Source organism: Dromiciops gliroides, chromosome 2, assembly GCF_019393635.1.
Source record: "Dromiciops gliroides isolate mDroGli1 chromosome 2, mDroGli1.pri, whole genome shotgun sequence".
Taxonomy (NCBI): domain Eukaryota; kingdom Metazoa; phylum Chordata; class Mammalia; order Microbiotheria; family Microbiotheriidae; genus Dromiciops; species Dromiciops gliroides.
The window spans coordinates 239,745,404-239,766,402 of NC_057862.1; the positions used below are offsets into that span (position 1 = coordinate 239,745,404).

Here is a 20,999-nt window from a genome sequence, read left to right on the forward strand (position 1 = left end):
ACATGGATAAGAGAAGATTTGGGGATCATAGACTTAACACTGGGAGGGCTCTTTAAAGCCCCTGAGTCCAATCTCTTCATTTTACATATAAGGAAATAGAGACACAGAGAGATTAAATGACTTGGTCAGGGTACATGTCTGAGGTGGGATTTGAAGCCAGTTAAGTCTAGTGCTTTATCTACTACTTTAAGAATTTCAAGTCCAGTAATAAACATTAAGGTTTAGATTCATTCTATTGGCTCTATTGGCACCTGGAAGTCTTTAAGCAAAAGCTGAATGACTACTTGTGTTTGGGAGAATTTGTTGTAGGGAGAATTTGTAGGGAGAATTTGTATTTCAGGTACAGGTAGCTACAGTGGTCCCTTCCATCTCAGAAATACTGTGATTTTTGTTGTTGTTGTTTTTGTGAGGCAACTGGGGTTAAGTGACTTGCCCAGGGTCACACAGCTAGTAACCGTGTCAAGTGTCTGAGGCTGGATTTGAACCCAGGTCCTCTTGACTCCAGGGCCAGTGCTCTATCCACTGCGCCACCTAGCTGCCCCCAGAAATACTGTGATTTTTGCCCTTAATACTTTGAGTTCTATAGTTTACCTTTCTATTTGCTTAGCCTCAATGATTGGCATTTTTAAGCTTTGCTCTTCTTTTAATAAGCGTGGTCCAAGATATGCTATTCTTTATTGGTCTTATATAATTTTATGCAACACGAATAGAATTTTAGGTCAGATGATAGTGCTGGGCATCTGGAAGGTGCAGAGACCAAAAAGGTGGTAAGTCCTGGTGGTCCTCCATCTTATTGGAAGGAAAAGAGTTGGTTACTCTTATCTCAACGGGTGAGCAGTCGAGCACTTCACATTGGTTTGGGGTGGATTAGAAGCTGATAGAAGGGGTGACAAAAGTAAGATAAAGGGGATAGGCACCCCTGGTGTTGGTTCTGACATATGTGACATATTCTAGCAGAGTATAAGCTCCTTAAAGGCTATGTCATTTTCTATCTTTATTTCTCTCACAGGTTCTAGCACATTGTCTTGTACATTACTGTTGCTTAGTTGTTTCAGTTATGTCTCACTCTTTGTGACCCCATTTGGAGTTTTCTTGGCAGAGATACTAGAGTAGTTTGCCATTTCCTTCTTCAGCTCACTTTACATATGAGAAAACTGAGGGAAACAAGGTTAAGGGACATGCCCAGGGTCACACAACTAATAAGTGTCCGAGGTCAGATTTGAACTCAGGCAGATGAGTCTTCCTGAATCCAAGCCCACCACTCTATTCACTGAATCACCTAGCTACCCATTCTTTTTTTTTTCAGGGCTTTAAGGGTTAAGTGACTTGCCCAGGGTCACACAGCTAGTAAGTGCCAAGTATCTGAGGTCGGATTTGAACTCAGGTCCTCCTGATTCCAGGGCTGGTGCTTTATCTACTGCACCACCTAGCTGCCCCCTAGCTGCCCATTCTTAACCTTCTCTCATTATTCTCAACTTCAGCCAAACTAGTCTACTTACTTTTCCCCAAACACCGCACATTTCCCCACCTCTTACCTTTCATCCTCCTATTCTTCCTCCCCTGCAATGACTCACTCTTCCCCCACTCTTTGCCCTGACAAATGGAGGCATTTCTTGCTACTATTCTTCAAAAATCAGCAACAAACACCCTCCTCCAAAAAGCTTTCCTGATCATAGCAATGGGAAGTGAAGTGTTCCTGTCCTGAATGTCTGAAGCATTCAGTCTATAACAGAGGTTTCAAACATGTGTTCATGTCGCTCCAACTCACAGACATTCCCTAGTACCTGAAATACATGAAAATATAACTGGGAGATATTTAGCACAATAAATATTTGAGTTTGATACCCCTGGTCCACACCATTTGTTTTTCATTTGTCTCCTGCTGTTTTATGATTGTTATCTTTTCCTGTGTTTATGTCTCTCTGAGGGCAGGCAGGCAAGAGTGACGTGAGCAAAGGCAAGGAGGTGGGAAAGTTCACGGCATGGCTTGGAGGACAAAAATAGATCAGTTTGGGGGGCAGCTAGGTGGTGCAGTGGATAAAGCACCAGCCCTGGAGTCAGGAGGACCTGAGTTCAAATACGACCTCAGACACTTGACACTTAACTAGCTGTGTGACCCTGGGCAAGTCACTTAACCCTTATTGCCCTGAAAAAACAAATAGATCAGTTTGGCTAGAGTGATATTCCAGTCAGGAGAGTAGTGCAAAAAGATGTCGGGGCTAATCCCAATGCAGTTTTGTATCTTCAGGTACTGAAGACAACTGCCTTCTTGTACTTAGGCTTCAATATATCAATGGTTCTGGAATCTCATTATTGAGGATATTTCCTCAGGTGATACAGATTGCAACCCACCAAAGCTAACCCATCATATGCCACTCTTATTCATTTCCTATAAGTTTGCCAGTGGGTATTCCATCCGACATGGAGGAGGCCTTCTATTTATTCTCTTGACATTGTGAGAAGATCAATAGAATGAGTTCCCTGGTAAACCTTCATTCTCAATGAATGAACAACCCATTCATTTTGAGCATGCATTTCTTGTATTAAATATTTTACAGTTTCTCCTATGTAAGTCTTTATCTGTAATATGTTGCAACCTATTTATCCCTCCAACATGACCCTTCATTGCTATTGGAAAGATCCATAACTCCAATTCCTTGCAGTTAGTTAGTCAATATCCATTTGTTAGGCATCTACTATGGCCAGACATTGTGCTAAGCACTGGGGATACAAAGAATGGCAAAAGACAGTCCCTGCCCTTGAGGAGCTTACAATCTAATGGGGAAGATAACATGTAAACAAATAAGTACAGACAAGATATACATATACAGGCACCAGAATTAAGAGGAATCTGGAAGGAGGGATCCTATAAAATGTGGGATTTTTATTAGTATTTAAAGGAAGTCAGGAAAGCCAGGAGGCAGAAGTGAGGAAGTAGAACATTTCAGGCTTGGGAGACAGCCAGTGAAAATCCCCAAAGCAAAGAGAGGGATTGTCTTGTTCAAGGAATAGCAAGCAAGGAGGCCAGTGTCAATGGATTGAAGAGTATGTGTGGAGGTTTAAGTTGTAAGAAGACTGGAAAGGTGAGGGAGAGTCCTCCTTTGGGCTTTGATTACTAAAGGCATTTGAATATTAAACAGATGATTTTGTATTTGATCCTGGAGGTTTTAGTGAGTTTAACTAGAGTTTATTGAATAGGGGGGATAACATGGTCAGATCTGTGATTTAGGAAGATCACTTTGACAGCTGAATAGGATGAACTAGAGTTGGGAGAGACTTGTGGCAGGCAGACCAACCAGTAGGCTATTACAATTGATTAGTCATGAAATGATGAGGACTTGCACCACAATGGTGGCAGACTTGTGTTCCGTGGGTTACAGTCATACAACATCACTTGATGAGTAATGGGACTTTCATATGAATATTCTGCTGGTGGAACTGTGAATTGGTCCCTTCTGGAGAGCTTTTTGGGATTAGTCTATAAAACGTGAATAAAATGTACAAAGACTCCAGTGCTGGATATAAATATTCCCAAAGAGGTAAAAAACAGAAAGAAAGGTCTGATATACATCAAAATATTCATAGTAGGGGCAGCTAGGTGGCGCAGTGGATAAAGCACCGGCCCTGGATTCAGGAGGACCTGAGTTCAAATCCGGCCTCAGACACTTGACACTTCCTAACTGTGTGACCCTGGGCAAGTCACTTAACCCTCATTGCCCTGAAAGAGAGAGAGAGAGAGAGAGAGAGAGAGAGAGAGAGAGAGAGAGAGAGAGAGAGAGAGAGAGAGAATATTCATAGTAGCACTTTTTTGTAGTAGTAAAGAATTGGCAACAAAGTACCTATTGATTTTTTAGGAATGGTTACAAAAAACGTGACACATGGCAAATGTGATAAATTCTGAGAAGGAAAGATTTACATAAATTGATGCAGATTGAAGTAAATAGAACCAGGAAAAGTATACACACACACACACACACACACATACACACATATGTATATATGCACACACAAATAAAAATACCCATATCTATTCATATGTCTACAAATATGGTCATGTGTACACACGTGCATATTTATACATGCAATGACTATAACAATGTAAATGGAAGGGACAAAAAAGACCCAAATTGTATGTCATGTAATTATAATAAGCAAGTTTAGTCTTAGAGAAAAGTTGTAATTCCATTATCTCAGAGATGAGAATGTGTGGGTATGGAATATCACATATAATCTTAGACATGGTCAATGTAGGTGGCACAGTAGATAGAACCCCAGTCCTGTATTTGGGAAGGCTGGAATTCAAATGCAGCTTCAGGCACTTACTATCTGTGTGATCCTGGGCAAGTCACTTAACCTTGTTTTTCTCAGTTTTCTCATCTGTAAAATGAGCTAGAGAAGGAAATGGCAAGCCACTCCAGTATCTTGGCCAGAAAAGCTCCAAATAGGGTCACAAAGAAGCAGACATAATTGAAATGATGAAATGGCAATAATGAATACTTGCTAGATTGTATTGGAGTTAAGAGTCTAGAACTGGCTTTTGGTTATACTCTTGCTTCTAAATATTGCCTATTCAAAGATTGTATTTAAGATTTGATGGATTAAGGGCTATAATTAAGTAAGAAGTGTTTACTTAATTCAACAAAAATATTCCCTAAGCATCTAGAACATTGTGCTAGGCACTGGAGGAAGTTACTATTTGGATTAGTCCTGTGATTTTCTGGGCATGAGGAGCTCCTTGTGAAGGAATGAAGATCTGTATCTATTCCTGCACATCATTTAGGAGAGTTCCTGAGTTCTGTGGGGGTACCGAGAAAGTCACACAGCTGGTTGGTATCACAAAGAGGATTCCAAAAGAGGTCTATTCACTACAAAAGATGATAAAGATTAAATAAGAAATGACCCAGTATAAAATGCTTAGAGGTTCTGTTAGTCGTTTGGAGATGGTCTACTAGAGTGAAGAGATTGTACTGAATTTGGATGTTCTGGGGGGTGTGTGTGTGTGTGTGTGTGTGTGTGTCTGTGTGTCTGTGTGTCTGTGTGTCTGTGTCTGTGTCTGTGTGCTGTTAAGGGCTAAAATTCTAGCTAGTCTGTCTAAAATATCTAATGAGTGGTCGCCAATAAATTATAAGCTTTAGCAAGAGTTAGGCTTTTAAGCAGTTATTAAGGAGAATAAGAATTTGGTAAAGAGAGAAAGAAAAGGCCTACATTCCTATCTATTAAAGTGAGAGCACATTTCTAGCTCCGCTCTCCACCAGAGTCCAAAGGAAAGAGCGCGAGACAGAGCGCCCAGCTCTTCCTTCTTCGTCCCACTAGCCAACCTCACTTCCCGCCAAAGAAAAGATGCATGTTCTTGCCCTCAAAGACCTTCCTTTCATGGCGGAACTTTTCTACAGTAAGTCTCCAGCAGGTAGCGTCATTCCAATCGTTAAAGTGCGTTTACATGAAACTTCCTCCTCCTTATCAATTTGATCTGCATTTAGATCATAGGTAACCAAAGGGTGTAAAAATGTTCTGAAAAATACAAATTCACCCTTTACTACATTTCTGTCTTTGCCCACCTATTTCTGAACACAGCATTCTTTCATCATTATTTTCAAACTCATTCATGCATCCTTTTGGGGAAGGTCTTATATAAGGTCTCCTCCTGAGATGGGGAGTAATTCCTTTTTATAAGGCATCACCTTGCTAATATGCTACAGCTAAATACTTAGCATAATGTATGCAAACAGAAAAGAACTCAGCAAATATATGTATGGTGATTCTGTTTAGTTGTCTACTTCTTACTTAATTATAGCCCTTAATCAAACATCAACAAGCATTTATTAAAGACCTACTATGTGCTATGCACTATATTAGGTGGTAGGGATGTCACTAATGAAATGAGACAGTCTCTTTCTAATATTCCTACTAAGCAAACGTTGGCAGTGGGGCACTAGAAAGTGAGGGAATTAGGAAAGGCTTCTTGAAGGAGTCAGCACTTAAACTGAACTCTAAAAATATAGGGTTTCCAAGAGGCAGAGGGGAGGGAGGGAAGTAGGGAAGTATGTCTTGATTCTGTGAACCACAAAGGAAGAGAATTTGCTGAGATATAGTTGTAGGGAAAGGGTCTAGAGGCAGTAAAGAAGCATGCCTACCCCACTCCTGGCTTTGCTGATATTAGAGAAGAGCAAGCAGGTGCCAAAGTAGATAGAGATTTCCTGGAGTCATGAATACCTGATTTTGAATCCTGCCTAATATACTTACTAACTGTGTGACCCTGGGCAAATCACCCAACCCCTCTCAAACTAAGTTCTCCTTATCTGGGAAGGATGGAAGGAAGGAAGGAAGGAAAGACAGAGGGAGGGAGTAAGGGAAGAAGGGAATGAAGGGAGAAGGAAAGAAGGGAGGGAGGGAGGAAGGAAGGAAACAAGCATTTACTAAGGATTTTTATTGCCAGACACTAAATGCTTTAAAATATTATTTCATTTGATTCTCACAACAACCCTGAGAGGTGCTACAACCACAAATCAACATTATCTATGTGTTGTTGGGGGCAGTTGGGAGATACAGTACATAGATCACCAGCCCTGGACTCAGGAAGACCTGAGTTCAAATCCTACCTCAGATATTTACTGTGTGACCCTGGGCAATTCCAGGCAACTAGGTGGTGTGGTGGATAAAGCACCGGCCCTGAAATTGGAAGTAAATGAGTTCAAACCTCACCTCAGACGCTTTCTAGCTGTGTCACCCTGGGCAAATCACTTAAACCCAATTGCCTTAAAAACATCCATGGCTATCTCTAGGCATCCTGATAGATATCTTGCCACTTGACCCAGATGGCTCTGGAGGAGACCTAGCACAGCCCTCCCTCACTTAAATCCAATTCAGTGCAAATCACGATATCATCCCAATGTCATGGTCCTCTTTGAGAGTGAAGGACAAAGACCACTACCCTGGGCAATTTACTTAATTTTGTCTGCCTCAGTTTCCTCATCTGTAAAAATGAGCTACAGAAGGAAATGGCAAACTACTCCAGCATCTTTGTCAGGAAAACCCCAAATGGGGTCACAAAGAGTCAGGCACAACTGAAGAAAAAATGTTTTGGTTTATTTTTATTTATTTTGTTAAATATTTCCCAATTACCTTTTAACCTGGTTTGGACCACTCTCTGGTGTGTTCAGGTTGCATGTTTGATATGTTTGTAAACGATCATTATATTTTCCCAGGAGAACTGGTAATATGATTTGATTATCATCCCCTGAGTAAGAGGTGGCTTGCTAGTTTCTGGTATCCCTAGTGAGATGTCTGGAAACAATGAAGTTCAGTCTCAAGTCTGGCTAGTTTTAGGAAAGTGAGGTGTAATTTCACTTAGGAACCAATCTGCAGCTAAAACAACCCTTTAGCAGAGCCCACTGCAAAGCTGAGTGGACTCAATAGCTTCCAGTTGGGGGTGGGGTAGGATCCTTGGGAAATGATGGGTCCTGGTTGTGAAGAGTGGGTATTGGTAAGATGTCCAAGTTAGTAAGGTCTAGTGTCCTGGTAAGTGACTAGCTAGGACAAAACTCAGTGTGATGGAGTTTAGTTAGGTACAGAGGGCTGAGGTGTATCTTGACTTAATCTCCAATGTCTCCATTCTTTTATGTGAAAATGTGTTGGTTGACTCTGACCCGCTAACATGAAGTATAAAAGTTGTCTATGATCTCTCCTGCTATGAGCCTTGATCATGGTGGATTTATGGTTAGACTTTAGACATAATCTCATTCCACCCCTACCTAATGTATGACTTCCCTCCATACCATCCCTGACAAGTTATCATCTAGACTTTCTGAGGACCTCCAATGAAAGGGAGCTCATTCCTTTTGGGGCCCTCCATTCCATTTTAGATAGTTGAAATTGTCATGAAGTTATTTTTCATAAAGTTTCCCAAAAGTCTAAGAGCAGTTTTAAACATTAATAAGCCCCTTTGAAGTTTCAATAAGCTTAAAACTTTACTGAGACTTTTTTGGATATTCTGTATTTTATTGAAATTTTCCTCTTTATATAATCTATCCATTGGTTGTAGTTCTCTTGAACCTTATTAAAGACAATGACCATGGCTTTTCTCCCCTCTTCCTCAAAAAAGCTTTTCTTCTTTCAGAGAAACAGTTCCAGGTTTTTCAAATGATTTTCATACTTGAAGTAGGCTCACCAGGTTTGTTAACTTCAACCTTCTCAGAAAAAGTAGTTCCCAAACAGTGCACAATTCTCCAGGTATAGCATTTTCAGAGAAAAGCACCATGAGAACCTTTCCCTCATTCTGGACACCATTATCTCATTGCATTATCTTTTCTAGGATGTCATGTTATACTGTTGACATATTTTGAGCTTAAAGTCTCTTAACAAATACAAGTCTTTTATGTTATCTCTTATTTAGTTATGATTTCTCTATTCTGTACAGTTAATATTTTTACTCTAAATACAGTATAGGAATTTTTATTTATCCTTATGAAATTTCATCCCAACTAATTTGGTCCATTGTTCAATTTTTGATTCCCAATTCTGCCTTCCACTACATGACCTGTTGTTATTTAGATGTGTCCAATTCTTCATGACCCCATTTGGGATTTTCTTGGCAAAGATACTGGTGTGGTTTCCCATTTCCTTCTCTAGCTCATTTGACAGATGAGGAAACTAAGGCAAAGAGGGCTAAGTGACTTTCCCAGGGCCACACAGCTAGTAAGTATCTGAGTCTATTTTTGAACTCAGGTCTTCCCAACCCCAGGCCCAGTGCTCTATCCACTGTAAGGGGCTAAAATTCTAGCTAGTCCGTCTAAAATATCTAATGAGTGGTCGCCAATAAATTATAAGCTTTAGTAAGTGTTTAGATTTTTTAATCATTTATTAAGGAGCATAAGAATTTGGTGAAGAGAGAGAGAGAGAGAGAGAGAAAGAGGCCTAGATTCAGCTGTCTATCTCAGGGAGCCAATGTCTCTAGCTCCTCTCCCCACTGAGGTCCTTGTGAAAGAGAGCAAGAGAGCAAGCCTCACCCCTTCTTTGTCCCACAAGCCTCCTGTGAAACTGGGAACATCCCATCCACAAGTACACACAGCTCCATGCTAATTGGCTGGTAGCTTTGATAGACAGTACCCACAAGTAAACGTCACTTCCTGACACCAAGGAAAAGCCACATGGCTTGCCCTCAGATGCCTTCTCCTCATGGCGGAGCTTTCCTACAGTAACTCTCCAGCAGGTGGTATCACTCCAATTGTTATACCACTGAGCCACCTAGTTGCCCTATATGACCTGTACCCCCCAGCTTTATAGCATCCTGATAATCATGTTATCTGTTTAAGAAAAAATAGCTAGCTATCCTAAATTTTCGTCTAAATCACTGATTAAAATTTTGACACAATAGGGCAAAAGCTCTGTGGTCTGATAGTGGAAACTTCCCTTTAGGTTGACATCAATCCATTAATCAAAATAGTTGTCTGGTTGTTCAACCTTTTCCAAATGCATCGGCTACAATATTATTCAGCCCCAAAGTCTCCATTTTGTCCATATGTTATCATGAGTGATTTTAGCTTCATGTTTAGGAAAAAACAGTCATCTCAAATTTTTCAGCACTGGAAATGGCAAATGGCATCAGGATGTTATGTCATGTATGAGCATATTTTTTTAAAAAGATGGAGCAGTTGGCTACCTTTGGAGCTCTGGCCTCTGTTAAATATGCACACAGAGACAAAGGGTCTTGGAAGGACATCAAGAAAGACAGCAACCAGCTGTGCGTGTAGATAGCTCATCACAGGCCAAATCCATACTGGTTTTTGGGAACTCTAAATTCCAAATTATTTGCTAGTGAAGATGCAGAAAGAAGAGAACTGACCTCAGGAAGAGACACAAGGCTTTCATTGCCTATCCTTACCTCCAACCCCATGGAAGAACCACCACCACCACCACTGACAGCAACCCTTTGTTAAGGGACACTACAAGTGACTAGTTTTCCAGTTGTTTCAATCATATCTGATCCTTCATGACCACGTTTGGGGTTTTCTTGGCAAAGATATTGAAATGGTTCACCATTTCTTTCTCCAGATTATTTTATAAGATGAGGAACTGAGGCAAACAGGTTTAAGTGACTTGTCCAGGGTCATACAACTAATAAGTATGTCTAAGGCCAGATATGAATTCAGGAAGATGAGTCTTCCTGATTCCAAGCACAGGGCTCTATCTACTGTACCATCTAGCTGCCCCACAAGTGGCTAGACAGACACTCAAACAAAGTCAGCTAGTGAACTCTAAAGGCCTTAAGTCATGATGACCCACCGCACCAGAAATTCTTTCATATTCTTTTTTTTCAACCTCTCAACTGGGAGTTCATCTATGAGACAGCAAAACAACAGCTTCTGTCAATAGCCCTAAAGAAAGTATCAACTCCTCTCACACTCTGAGGATATTCATTCTACACCCATAAAATGATGGTAGTTGGTCTAGAATGACTCATTGCTCCTTCTTATCTTAAATGAGTTAGTTTATTCCATCCAGCCAATAGGGGAAGTTCTATGTATAGTCCCTGCTGAAGAGAGTTTTCTCCTTTCTGTTCTTCTCACAGAATCAAATTCCGTAATTCTCCTCCATTACTGCTGACAATATTTAAAAGTATTCTCTAGACTATGGCCTAGACTAGCCTAAAGTATGGATTCATTGCTAGGTTTATATCCCAAAGACTTACCCGCAAAGAGAAAAAGACCTATTTGTACAAAAATATTTATAGCAGCTCTTTTTGTAGTGGCTAAGAATTGGAAATCAAAGGAATGTCCATCAATTGAGGAATGGCTAAACAAGCTGTGGTATATGATAGTGATGGAATATTATTGTGCTCTAAGAAATGATAAGCAGGATGATTTCAGAAAGGCCTGGAAAGACTTGTATGAATTGAGATATAGTGAAGAGAGCAGAACCAAGAGAACATAGTACACAGAGACAGCAATATTGTTTGATGAAGAACTGTGAAAGACAACTATTCTCAACAATACAATGATCCAAGACAACCCCAAAAGACTTTCGATGAAACATACTATCCACCTCCAAAGAAAGAACTGATATTGATGGAACACAAGCTGAAGCATGCTGTTTTTCACTTTCTTTGATTTTTTCTTTTATTCAAGTTTTCTTATACAAAATGACTAATATGGTAATGTTTTATAAAATCATACATATATAACCTATATCTGCTTATTGCCTCAGGGAGGGGGAGGGGGGGAGGGAAAGAGGGATAAAGATTGGAACCCAAAAGTATAAATAAGAATGTTTATTACTTTAAAAAAATTAAAAATAAAGTATGGATTCAAATTTCATTAAACTCTGAAAAAAAAAAGTGGTCAGCTATGAAAAGAGATTGGTTGTATCAACTGGACTTTTTCCAGAACCAGTCTCTAACTTATGTATGGATGGAGGCACACAAAATAGTCCAGAGACAGATGTCAGGAATTAGAGAGAGAGTTTATTTTTCTAAGTGAGAAAAAGGCTTGCAAGCAAGATGGAGATATAGACACATGTGCCTGGGCCCCACCCTGGGGCAGCAGTGGGGGCGGGGGGGGGGGGGGACCCAAGATAGCATGGAGAGATCTCAATACTTATACTAGTGACTCCTCTGTGGTATATGGTTATGATGGAATACCACTGTGCTATAAGAAATGGTAAGCAGGATGTTCTCAGAAAAACCTGGGAAGACTTACATAAACTGATGCAAAGTGAAATGAGTAGAATTAGAACACCATACATAGTAACAACAATATTGTAAGATGATCGACTGCGAATGACTTAGCGATTTTCAGCAATACAATGATCAAAGACAACTCTGAAGGACTTATACTATCCATCTCCAGAGAAAGAACTAATATACAGAGAGAGAGTCTGAATACAGATTAAAGCATACTTGTTTTACTTTCGCTACTTTTCTTGGAGTGTCTTTTGGTCTATGTTTTCTTTTTATAACATGATTAATATTGAAATATCTTTTGCATTACTACACATATATAACCTATATAGAATTGCTTGCCTTTTCAATGAGGGGTGGGGCGGGGAAGGAGAGAAAGAATTTGGAATTAAAATTTAAAAAACAAATGTTAAAAATTGTTTTTTCATGTAATTGGGGAAAAATGAAATTCTAAATGATTTTTTTTTTTTAGTGAGGCAATTGGGGTTAAGTGACTTGCCCAGGGTCACACAGCTAGTAAGTGTTAAGTGTCTGAGGCCGGATTTGAACTCAGGTACTCCTGACTCCAGGGCCAGTACTCTATCCACTGCGCCACCTAGCTGTTCCTCTAAATGATTTTTTAAAAGTTGCAAGCCTAGGTGACTGGAAGGATTGTGTTGTCCTCTATAATATAGGAAAGTTTGGAAATAGGGAAGGTCTTGAGAAAAGATAATGAATACATGTTGGGTTTGAGATGTCTATAAGACATGCTGTTTGAGATATCCATAAGTCAGCTGGTGATGCAAGACTGGAGATCAGGAAAGAAGAAGGCCTAGATTTGAATATTGCATTTTACACTTATAAGCTTGTGGTAAAATATGAAAGTTTTTAACAGTCGGTTAGGATAACTGAAAGATGCCAGTTTTTCAAGGACCACCCTTTTGGGGAGGAGATGAACAGTCCGCCTGCTGCGCATGTCAGACTGCCTGCCGGGTACAGTCTGCCTGCTGCGCATGTCAGACTGCCTGCCGGGTACAGTCCGCCTGCTGCGCATGTCAGACTGCCTGCTGGGTACAGTCCGCCTGCTGCGCATGTCAGACTGCCTGCCGGGGTTTTTTTGACTTCCGGGGTGGAGAGAAGGGGAGTAGCCTTTTTTGCCGGCTTGGCGGGACTCCTGGCGGCGCGGGACTGACGGTCTGACTCACTCCAAAGGTGGCCTAAATCGGTTTGGTGAGTTTTTATAAGGAATATAGACTAAGCCTAGATTTAAGACGATTTGTACTGTATTTCTATTTTCCTATCCTTCTAATCAACAACACCTTATATACAATAAAGGCTCTATCTAGAAAACCAGAAGCTTCTTCCATTTACTAGTCTGGGAGATAAATTAAGGGAAGGGTTAAGTAGGGGAGATTTATGATCTAATATCCAATTTTAAATCTCACAGTTTGGCGACCCCGAAGGGACCTTAAGGACCCTCCCACCCTCCCTAGTATAAGCCGGCTAATTCGGTGGATTTTCCAAATACCCCCCCCCCCCCCCCCCCCCCCCCCCCCCCCGCGGACTTTCCCTTTGTCTAATCTCCCTTAAAGACTTTAAGCCTCTGAAAGTCTCGCTTTAAACAGAAAAGCCAGCCCAGTTTAAAGGGCAAGATGCTTGAATATTCTACCATCCCTTTGATTTTTCTCATCGGAATGTATTGGGACAGCATAACATCCCGACTTAGAGGAATAGTTTACTCAATGGTCCTTCATAACATTATTGGTTTTTCCTCATTCAGGCAGCAAAAAGTTTTTTGTATAATAGTATACGTGAGAATCTTTGGGAAAATACGTTTAATATAAGTAGAAATTTTATGCCTGCAATTGAAATACCTTTTAATACCACATCCATAGTTCATACGACTAAGGATTTTATTCTTTTTTGTTGTTTTTTTTTTGTTTTTGTTATTATCATTGTTTTTGTTATTATCATTGTTATGATGTGGGGGAAACTCTCACATATGGAGAGAGACCTCAAAATGGCTGTTTCTACTGGAGATGATCCAAGTTCAGAATCAGATCAGCAGAAACTACTCCCTCTGCAGGAAGCTATAGAACATAGTAAGAAGGGAGTGCCAATTCAAGTCAGAAAATATAGCCCCTTTAGACCAAGTGACTTGAGCGCATGGAAATCAATCATCCCTAGTTTTGAGAAAAATCCAAACACTGTAATTTCACAGTTAAGGACTATATTTAATGCATATCAACCCAGTTGGGCTGATGTTACTTGCCTTTTGGAAACTTTACTGTCCCCAACTGAGATTACAGATATTATCTCAGCAGGAAATGCCCTTGTTGCGAAAGGTAAGGCCGATGTGGAATGGCCTCTAAAGGATCCAGAGTGGAATTATAATGATGATAGGGATTTCCAAAGATTAAAAGATGCTAGAGAAACACTTCTGAAGGGAATGGAATCTTGCTCTAGAAAACCGGAAAACTGGCAGAAATTTTTAAGCCTACCTCAGGAGGCTAATGAAAGACCAAACAGATTTTATGATAGACTTTGTGAGGCCGCTAGACAGTACACCAGATTGGATCCAGTAGATTTAAGAGATTCCTGTATCATTCTCAACACATTTGTTTATAATTCACTGCCAGAAATACGCAGATACTTTCTGAAACAATGTCCAGACTGGAGAAATCTCTCAGTAGATAGAATTAAGGAACTTGCAAATTATGTCTTTGACTCACGTGAGGAAGATCCAGATCACCCTAAACAGAGCATTCTGGCACCAGCGATTCCTAGTCAGCCATGTGGACACTGGAACAAGGACACTAAGGTGTGTTGTTACTGTCGTAAGGAGGGGCATGAATTGAGAGAATGTAGGACTTGGAGAAGAAATTCTAATTCTAATTACAGGCGAAATCAAAATAGAAATAGATCCTTTTGGAGGAATACAGAAAGGCAGTACCAGAATAATGGTAACCAAGACCCCCCTCAGAAGAGGACACAGGAATGATGGTGTCTTGGGGAGGAATGGAACATAGATAATGAAAGCCATATATTCCCAGATCCGGATTTTTTGAATGCACTTGTGCCAGTCCATTCACCTCCCCAGAGTAATGAACCACATGTCACCTTAAAAGTGGGGGAGACTTATTATGATTGTCTGCTAGACACAGGAGCCTCTAAATCAGTATTAGTAAGCAAACCAGATGCTGGGTGTAGACCTGTAGGATTTTTGAATGTAGTGGGAGTCTCAGGAAAGAGCCAGAGAGTGGCAAAATTGAATCCTCGCATGGTATCTATGGGGCCCTTAACAGTGGAACATTCATTTTTACTCATGCCTGATGCCCCTGTAAATTTATTAGGTCGTGATCTCCTTTGCAAGCTTAGAGCAACCATATCTTGTGCTCCAGATGGGGCTGTCTCCTTACAATTGCCAGAGGATACTGTTCATTTATTACCAATTTTACTTACAGAAGCTCAAGGAACAGCAGGGGAGGTATCCAAAATCCCCTCTGACATTCCTGAGTCTTTATGGGCCTCATCCCCTAATGAGGTGGGGCTCCTTAAGTCTGCCATGCCTGTTACCTTTAAAGTTAAGGGGGGACCACCCCCCTCCATTCCACAGTATCCATTGTCTAGGGAAGCAATAGAAGGGATCACCCCTATAATTGAGGCTTTGAAAAGCCAGGGTATTATTATTCCATGTCATCACTCTCCATGCAATACTCCCATTTTGCCAGTTAAAAAACCCAAGCCTGGGCCAGATGGTAAACCTGTTTATCGTTTTGTGCAAGATCTTAGAGCGATTAATAATTATGTTATTCCTAGACATTCCATAGTTCCAAACCCGGCTACGATAATTTCCTCGATTCCCTATGAATCTACATGTTTCACAGTGGTAGACCTTTGCTCTGCCTTTTTCTCCATACCAGTACATGAGGACTTCCAATATTTATTTGCTTTTACCTGGAAAAATAGACAGTGGACCTGGACTAGACTCCCACAGGGATTTGTAGACAGTCCCACATTATTTTCCCAAATTTTACAGCAGGATCTGGCCTCTATTACCTTTAAGGGCTCCATACTAGTACAATATGTAGATGACTTACTTTTGGCCTCTCCTAATGCTGAAATTTGTCAGGAAGATAGCCGTCACTTACTGCTGGAGCTGCACAAGAGAGGACACAAGGTTTCCAAGACAAAGGTACAATGGTGTTTGCCCCAGGTAGAATATTTAGGATTTATTTTGGCTGCTGGAACTCGCTCTGTCTCTTCTAAGAGAGTCCAGGCCATTCAACAACTCTCTGCCCCCACTACTAAGAGGCAGTTGAGAGCCATTCTGGGAGCAGCTGGGTACTGTAGACAATGGATACCCTCTTTTGGTGAAATTACTAAACCCCTCATAGCTCTTACAAAAAGTTCTGTTCCAGACAGTTTACAGTTGGATCCCCAGCATCTCTCAGCCATAAAAGAATTAAAACGGGCCTTGTTATCAGCACCTGCCCTAGGACTGCCAGATTATAGTAAGCCTTTCACTCTCTTTGTGCATGAACAAAGGGGGGTGGCTTCTGGAGTCCTGACTCAGTCACTGGGGCCTAACCAACGTCCTATAGCCTACTATTCAATTCAGCTGGACCCTGTAGCGGCTGGAGCGCCACCTTGCCTTAGAGCAGTGGCGGCCACAGCGCTTTTGGTAGAAAAAGCCTCTGATTTGGTCCTAGGTAACCCTCTAACTGTGCAATGCCCTCACGAAGTGGAGGCTCTCTTACTACGTCACAGGACACAAGCCTTTTCAGATCAAAGGCTGGCTAAGTATGAAATAACCCTGTTAGGTAATGAGAATATCACTTTAAAACGCTGCACAGTTCTTAATCCAGCAACACTACTCCCTAACTTACCATTCTCGGGGGAACCATTGCATGACTGTGCTTCTTTAGTTGATATGGCTGAAAAACCCCGTGACGATCTTTTTGATACACCTTTAGAAAATCCTGATCTTGTCCTCTATACAGATGGTTCCTCATTTATGAGAGAGGGAACCCGTTTTACTGGAGCTGCTGTAGTTTCTGATTATGACACCCTCTGGGCAGCTTCTCTGCCTTCCCATTTTAGTGCACAGGCTGCTGAACTTGTGGCTCTTACACAGGCCTGTAATATAGCTAAAGATAAGAGTGCCACCATTTTTACTGACTCGAAATATGGCTTTGGCATATGCCACTTTATTGGTATGATTTGGCGTCAACGAGGCTTTCTAACATCCTCGGGCAAGGCTATTGCCAATGGGGACCTTATCAAGGACCTCTTAGATGCCCTAAAACTGCCTTCTTCCCTAGCCGTTGTACATTGCCCTGCCCACACAGGGAATAGTGATCCTGTTTCAAAGGGAAATGCACGAGCCGATTCTGCAGCCAAGCTTGCTGCATTAGAAGCTCCTGAACATGTATTTAACCTTTCACCTTCTGAGGATATTCCTTCCAACCTAACCTATGACGATTCTGAAGTAGAAAAGTGGAAAAAGAAATTTAAGGCGAAACAGATCAATGGCATCTGGGTGTCTCCGGAAGGTAAGCCATTTCTTCCCCGGAAATTCTACCACCAGGTATGCCTCTCTGTTCACAGAAAAGGCCATTTTGGTACACAAGGCATTGTAGACTCTATTAAGAGAACCTGGATAGCACCAGGTGTGACTAATACAGCATCTCGAATCTGCTCGGGCTGCTCCACATGTCAGTCTTATAATCAGTATGCTTTTAAGGCCAAAGCTTATGGAGGGCGTCCTCTAGCATATACACCTTTTGAGCACTTACAAATTGATTATATTACTATGCCAAAAGCAGGACATTATAAATTTTGCCTTGTTATAGTTGATCAGCTCACTCGGTGGGTGGAGGCCTTTCCCAGCCCCCGAGCCACAGCTGCCTTTGTTGCCAAAATTCTTCTTAAAGAGATAGTACCTCGTTTTGGCCCACCAGCCCGCATCGATTCTGACAAAGGCACACATTTCACTGATTCGATTTTATCCCAAATCTACTCTTTCTTGGGAGTGACTCCAAAATTCCACACGCCCTACCATCCACAAAGTTCAGGCCAAGTCGAACGTATGAATAAAGAGCTTAAGAGTATGATTGGCAAATTATGTACTGAAACCCATTTGAAATGGCCTGATGTTCTACCATTGGCATTATTCTATCTACGAAGTAGACCAAGAGGAGAACTTCATATATCTCCTTATGAAATGCTTTTTGGTCACCCTCCTATCCAAGCTAAAACTTTTTCCCCAGTTTATACATCACTGGTGGGAGGTGATACTTCTGTTGCTTCCTATATACAGGAATTACAGACCAGGCTACGTGAACTCCATGAGGCAGGAGCTGTGGTCCAGGCAGGACCATTAGACTTTTCATTGCATAAGTTCAACCCAGGAGATAAAATATATGTAAAGAATTTTCAGAAAACCAGTGGAACTCAACCTGCCTGGGAAGGACCTTTTCAGGTATTATTGACAACTCCTACTGCCATTAAAATTGGTGAAAAAGACTCATGGATTCATTGCTCTCATATAAAGCCTGCACCATTCATAGGTGAAGAGATTTCAGATAGACCTGAGGTAGACGCTAAAGAGGTAAAAACCCTAAAGATAGCAACTGTTAAAGAGCAAAGAGAGTTCAGAGGAAAAAGGCAGTTCCCATTTAATAATCCCACTGATCAGTTAAATGCTTTGGGACTCAGTCTTCGTAAAGTATCAGGAGACGGAAATTGCCTTTTTAGGGCTTTAGCAGACCAGCTAGAAGGTCACTGTAGAAATCATCTCAGACACAGACAAGAAGCTGCTTCTTATATGATTAACCATAGACAAGAGTTTGAGTCTTTTATAGTAAATGACTCCCCTTTTGAAGAATATGTTGATGAATTAAAGAAATTTGGAAAGTGGGGAGGAAATGATACAATTGTAGCATTTGCTAAGCAGCATCAGCTGAATGTTGTGGTTCATCAATTAAATCAGCCTTTATTGAAAATCAGTGGCACAGACAAAACTGATGCTAGAGAACTCCACATTTTCTACCATAAAGAACATTATGACAGCATTAGAAAGATCAATGACAATTCAGAAACCCCTGCCACTTTGGCATGCAGAGAATTGGGGAACCAGTTAAAACAATGTGGCATACCCCAAACTCTAGCAGCTTAAATACCTTAAAATTTAACAAGCATTTCCTTCCACAGGCAAAAGCACTGAAGCACATGGCCTAGTTTTCTGGCCCACCTCAATTTCTCCCACCCTTTTCCCTACCCTATACCTATTTTTTTTTTAATCCTTTTTGCTTTTTGTTTTGTTTTGACTTTTGAAAGGCACTGAAAAGACCTGGAATTCACCACACCTTTAAATTCTTTAAGAGCACAAAAGGGTGCTTAGCGAATCTTTTGCCTTTTATTTTTGGTTTTTGGTTTTGCTTTGTTTTTTTTTGTTTTTTTTTTTTGTTTGTTTTTTACTTTTGTTTCTTTTGCTTTTCTTTAAAAACCCGATTTTGTGAACTAAGTGACTTTTCAAAGGCATTTTAAGTATATGCTATTGAATATTGAATCTTGCTTATTGAAGTCTTATTTCTTTTTGATGAATTAATCACCACTTTAAGTATCTGCTACTGTTATACTAGAGAATTCATGTATAAGATGATGTGGTCTACTTGCTAAAAGAAGATTATGTAATAATGTCTAAAAGAAGATTATGTAACAATGTCTAATATAATCAGCTATTTACATTCGTTTATTATTTATATGTCATTATACTCTGGGTATGGTTTGGAATTATTGTATATATCACTAATATATTCTCAGTTATGCAGCATAGCACACATTTTTACCATCATATTGTCTTTGGTGAAATTAATGAGATTTCAGAAATATGGAAACTTATCATTTCAGAGACTAACTTGCTGTGAACTCTGATGCAGGCCCTGGAGAGAATATATGTGCAACAAAAGGAGAGACAGGTATACATAAGTCCATGGTTTGCTTATGATGGTGACCATGTAGAGCACAATTACTAGGCACAGTCCAGTATTCATCCTCTCTCCCTCCTAATTTAACCTAATTTAACTGAACTTACTTATCTTTTTATCTCACTCAGTTGAATTCACCTGTGGCCTAGCACAATCACTGGCTGTCTCGGAACCATGAGATATGGTATGATAACCTTTCCATAACATTTTCAGGTGTCATGAACACATACTAAATTTGACTTTGATCCAGACACATGGTGGTAAAAAGTGTTACTGATTGCAAAATGCTATGCTAAGGTTTAGTAAAAAAAAAAAAAAAATACAGCAATTCAAACAGTTAAAGAAGAAATCCAGCTTTCCAGACCAGAGTCCAGAGTCCAGAATCCAGTTTTCCAGACCAGAATCCAGTTTCCTCCTGATGACATCTTACCACTTCAAGAAGACAAGAGAACTCAGAGACTTTATATGAACTGTTTTGCTTTATTAGCTTTTACTATCTCCTTTCTGTTATATACTATCTGTAACATGTACTCTCTGCAGAGGCCCTCCCTTTGCAAGACTAATGTCAAAGCGTTGGTTCATGAGGAAAGAAAAAAAATCGCCCCTCTGGACAAAACTTTCCTCTCTTCCTTTTCTGTATTGTTGTTCGCATATTATTAGTCAGCAGAAGTTATTATATTCTTTTTACTGTTCCATCAAGGAAACATTCCATTTCTTGAGGAAGCAAAGGGGGGAAATGTGGTAAAATATGAAAGTTTTTAACAGTCGGTTAGGATAACTGAAAGATGCCAGTTTTTCAAGGACCACCCTTTTGGGGAGGAGATGAACAGTCCGCCTGCTGCGCATGTCAGACTGCCTGCCGGGTACAGTCTGCCTGCTGCGCATGTCAGACTGCCTGCCGGGTACAGTCCGCCTGCTGCGCATGTCAGACTGCCTGCTGGGTACAGTCCGCCTGCTGCGCATGTCAGACTGCCTGCCGGGGTTTTTTTGACTTCCGGGGTGGAGAGAAGGGGAGTAGCCTTTTTTGCCGGCTTGGCGGGACTCCTGGCGGCGCGGGACTGACGGTCTGACTCACTCCAAAGGTGGCCTAAATCGGTTTGGTGAGTTTTTATAAGGAATATAGACTAAGCCTAGATTTAAGACGATTTGTACTGTATTTCTATTTTCCTATCCTTCTAATCAACAACACCTTATATACAATAAAGGCTCTATCTAGAAAACCAGAAGCTTCTTCCATTTACTAGTCTGGGAGATAAATTAAGGGAAGGGTTAAGTAGGGGAGATTTATGATCTAATATCCAATTTTAAATCTCACAAGCTTTAAGACCCTGAACAAAGAACCCAACTTCTCTAAG

The 20,999-nt window shown here is 40.7% G+C and overlaps 1 protein-coding gene and 1 non-coding gene across 5 annotated transcripts in view; both read right to left on the reverse strand.

The window, feature by feature from the left end:
• RGS6 (regulator of G protein signaling 6) overlaps positions 1 to 20,999 on the reverse strand; it is a 717,500-nt gene that overhangs the window by 64,829 nt on the left and 631,672 nt on the right. The gene's annotated exons all lie outside the window — the stretch shown is intronic.
• LOC122745096 lies at positions 10,124 to 10,253 on the reverse strand. Its single transcript, XR_006355386.1, has one exon. It is a non-coding gene; the product is annotated as a small nucleolar RNA SNORA17 (small nucleolar RNA).